Source organism: Coenobita brevimanus, chromosome 56, assembly GCF_032717465.1.
Source record: "Coenobita brevimanus isolate Jiangsu-jjx chromosome 56, ASM3271746v2, whole genome shotgun sequence".
Lineage (NCBI taxonomy): Eukaryota > Metazoa > Arthropoda > Malacostraca > Decapoda > Coenobitidae > Coenobita > Coenobita brevimanus.
The window spans coordinates 37,188,228-37,193,103 of NC_137009.1; positions in this window are offsets into that span (position 1 = coordinate 37,188,228).

Here is a 4,876-nt window from a genome sequence, read left to right on the forward strand (position 1 = left end):
CCTCTTCCTCTCATATGCAGTAAGTTGCCTTCATTGGATGTAATAACATTTACAAAATAATATATCTTTTATTTACATATTATAATAGACATTTCATACATCGGTAAGAAATAGTCATGCACACGCTGATCAGACCATTACAAGCATCATAATAACTTACATGTTATGCAACCTGTTCAGTACCACATATACAGCAGCAATCAATGTAGACAGGATTCCAGCCAAATACCCATTTTACCTTAACTTGGCCCAGATTTTCATCCTTTTGCAGCTTACTTCACATAGCTGTGGTAGAAAAAGACAATGGTACAGCTGTGCAACCTTTCCATAGCACTTCTTCATGACTAGCACCATATTTTAGTGTTACTTTGTTGGTAACACTCAGTAATCATGATGGAAAGATGGCAGATGTAGGCCGTGTTAGAGTAAAATGGGTATACTGTACCAGCAATGGGATTTTATGACCTCTTTTTTTTTTTTTTTTTTTTTTTTTTTTTTTTTAATGCGAGGAAGAAGGAACCAAAGGCCATGAGCCTGCAGTAACAGTTCCCTCCAAGAGAAAAACAAAATACAATAAAGAGCCAAATTCAAGATCCGATCCTTTTGAGAGTGTTCATAATTCAAAGGAATGTAAATTATCGTAGCCGAGTATAGTGACGCTGAGCTTTTTTTTTTTTTCTTTTTATGCGAGGAAGAAGGAACCAAAGGGTAGGAGCTCGCAAAACAGTTCCTTCCAAGAGAAAACCAAAAACAAGTGCAAAAGTGCCAAATTCAAGATCCGTTCATTTAATTTCAAGTATTAGTTACATTTACCTCCATTAGGGTGTTTATCATTTCTGTTTTATTCTTGCTGATTCCCAAACAGATTTTCTTGGCTTTGGAGAGCAGTCATGGCATGGGGATTAATGAAAGGCTATACCTAACCCCTTCATTTTTAAATTCCATTGTGAGCTAAGTTATCAAGATATTGCAAGAATAAGATAAATATCCGAATGAAGGGGTTTCCTGTAGGTGAGTTGCAGTTGAGAATATGCACTAAATGTCTTCAGCATAAATAATGTCTATATAATCATTCCATGCCAAAGTTAATTCCACATACTCATTCAGACAGAGCTTCATACTGTCTACTTCATGTACAGAATGCAGAATGTTTTGATATAGATACAGTACACTTTTAATTCATTTTGTAACTGATCATCATTATATAATTCCAGGGCATCTTGAATTATGTGGATGTATTTGACAGCATCACTGACCAACACAAAAGAACCAGTATTTTTTCCCAGTGTAACAGTATAACACCAGATCAACATAAATATTATACAAGATACCAGGAATACAGTTGCTTGTTTAATTTGCATATTGAGGTTGATGCATTTGTTTAAAATCACACCATCAGTACAAAATGCAGTACAGGATGGTCCACATGTAAATGCTTCTCTTCCATTTTGCCGAGTGATTTCTCGTGTGTTGTGGGGATGGCTGTCTTTTATTTTATTTATTTTTTCTTTTTTATGCAAAGAAGAAGGAACCAAAGGCCAGGAGCCCACACACCAGCCAGTGTCTGTGTTATCAGTGTCTATTTTGCATCATTTATTCATTTTTTACTCCTACTACCACATCCATGCCCACACTAGCAGACTGAGCCATTCCTGCAACAAATACGATATATACTCTCAAGTGAATTTCAAGTGGAGTGCTATTCATGTACCACCCTGCATACTTATATTTAGCAACAGGCTGCTCAAGAGTGAACGTAAACTTCCATCTCATGCACAGTACATAGCAGTCTCTATCTATCTATAGCCCGATGCCCTACATAGCAGTGAAGTGTATTTGTAGCAATAATAAGTTACATTCTCACCCATTTCCTGGAGACGTAGTGGCTTGGTGGTTAGTGTATTGATCTTGTGATGTGTGAGCCTTGAGTCTGCGGTTCGAGACAACATTGTAGCAGATTTTATTTACAGTGGATTTTTTTCATACATCCTTTTTATATTTTTACCTTTGTTTACACCTTTTCGGATATACGGATTCTGACACATAAAAATACAGTAGACCCTTACTCTATCAGACTAATTGGAGGGAAGCCTGGTTCAATAAATCCAAGAGTTTGATAAATCCGAGGGTCCTTCCCCCTCCCCCTGTGGAATTTAAAGCACGTCTGAAAATAAATGAGGACAATATCATATAAAAATGAAAACTATACTCATTTTACACTAACGACCCATAATTTTGCATCTTATTTCACCTCCATGTCACAACACTGCTTCATGACAAGTACAGTATAAATATAATCTGTTATTACCACTTAGCAGTCACGATGGGGAGAGGGCAGTTTCAGGTTGGTGTAAAAAGGGTAGGAAACACATGTATTGTACACTGCACCTATTTGGATGGCTGTACACTGCTTACACTGCCACTCATCATGTGGGCTGTACACTGAATGAACTTTCACTTATCACTGTCGGCAAAGATGGCTTCTGGTGGCTCTGGTGTCATCTCTGGTATGGAGAGTCCTGAGGTACCGGGGGTTGGGATTCTGGAGGCTCTAGTGCTGGATCCCGAGGCTATGTGGAGCCTCGCTGAGGAGGTTGGTGTTACGGACACGGTGGAGGTCCTTGAATCTGGTAGGCTGAATCTTTCTTGGCTTCTGTTGCCAGAACTCCAGCCTAATGAGCCACATGACCTCATGATACTGAGCAAGAGGTCCTCCAACTGTCTCTATGATGGTCAGGATTGTGCCTGATGCTACAGATGATCCAGGTGCCTCCTTCTCCTCTTTGTCTTCATCTTTTCCGCTGTCTGTCTCTCTGTACGTCTGCCACAATCCCCTTCTTTGTCTGGTGATGGTAGCCGGGCACACCAGGATCCTCATGCAGCCATTCTTGCAGCTCCATCTCAGCAAGGTTCCCCTGCCCTGCAGCTGCCAGCAATTGTCATCCTCGGTAGTCAAACCCCTCAAAATCATGCTGTGGTGCTCGAGTCTTGGGGTTTTGAGGAGTTTGCATCACCCATTTCTGAGTATGGCAAGTTGCACATTCTTCCAAGCCTCTACCCAGTCTAAGATGGCATCCTTATGGTGTAGTTCTTGAAATACTGCAAGATTTTCTTGCCTCTGGTGTTCTCATAGTCGGCTTGGCCCATCCCATCCTCAGTCACAGTGAGGCACTGTTGCAGGTAGATTCCTGTAGGGCTTCTTGACACTGTCTATGATTTTCTGACCCATGGACTGGAGCTGGATCATGGCAGTGGTGTTGGGTGGCAGGAACAGGGTCTTGATTCATCCATCCTTGCTACACAGCTTGGTGGAGAAAGGATGTGCTGGGGCACTGTCCAACAGCAGCACTGTCTTCATTTTGTTAGGACTGATGCCATACTTTTTTTGATGCTGCCTCATGGAAGGGTCAGTTCATATAGGGCCTCCTCCATCACCTGAAGATGCTAAACAAACAGCCCCATAGCATCGGCATCAGCACTGAGCAGCTCTTTAGTTGTTGACCCTGTTAACAATGCCATGGCATCTCCTGAACCTCCACAGCAAACCATCACTACACTTGAAATCCTTTATTCCAAGGTGTGCAGTAAACCTCTGTGCTGCATGTTGGATGTCCAGGCCACGAACAGACACCCTCAGGTTGCTCATCTGTGTACCAGTTATACATATCTTTGTCCAGCTTCTCGTTTGGCAGCTTCCTGGTCCCCCCTTATTTTCATTTTCTTCACTGCTCCCTTTGTTTTATCATTAGGCTTCAGGATGTCATTGAGGGTTGTCTTCAGCTCACACTTGCGCATGACTTCAGCCACACTTGTGCCTCTCGTGTGGGCCTCAGTCACCTTCTTCGCAATGGAGAGACTCCTCCTCTTGGCTTTCCCAGAAGTGCTGCAAGATTCCCTACTTAGGAAGGCTTACTAAAGATACCATTCCTCACAGTCACAATGGAAAAACACCTGACAAAGTTGAGAGACATGAGATGCAAACTTGGTTGGCTGAATGCAGCAAAAGATGCAGAAAGACTAGGCCAAGTATGTGTGATACACTGTGTCCACAGACTCTGGTCCCACCTAAACCTGCGAGAAATAGCCCCTAGATAGCCCAGATTATCACCTGTTTCCACCAGCAGATTTCCAGCTTAGTGAGAAACCACCACCAACCTTGGTAACTGTGTTGTGAGTCATCCTGCATGTGGGGAGCAGTTCAGAAGGGCCATGTAATGTGCCCTATTCTTCAGTATAGCCAAAAAACACTTTGGTGGGGTCAGAGGTGTTTGGAAGGGCCACATAATGCATCCCATTTCTTAACCATTGTTTGGTACAGCTGACAGAAGTTCGGTGGGCTCTGAGGCGTTCGAAAGATCTGAAATCCGTTATGTCAGGGTCCAGTGTAGCGAGGGTCTACTGTATAGCCATTCCAACACTTCCTTATTTTACATGCAACATCTCCCTTACAGATACTCCTTCCCCATCTGTACTTTGCCAGCATGGGGAAGAGTGAACTCTTGCTGTCACTCTTCCTCCAAGGAGCTCTGTTCCTGGAGAGGACTTAATATGGATTGATAAGAGTTCCAGAACCCATTTCCTACATATATGTCAGGTGGGAATGGGAAAATCTAAAGCCAGTGTCTTAAGAGAGCTTATCACAGTCGAGAGGAAAATTTGCATAACAGATACAATTGCTCTCCTGCTCCTATATCACAGAAACATGTTAGGCTGTGGGGCACTACATGAAGGGTAATAAGGATAAGCAAAGAGTACAGGGGCATTTTTCATTTTGGAAGGAGCTTTAATAATAAGTAATAGTAGTAGTAGTAATAATAATAATACAGTGATGAACCATTCCTATCATGGATATGGCTATACCTCATGCAGGTAGTCC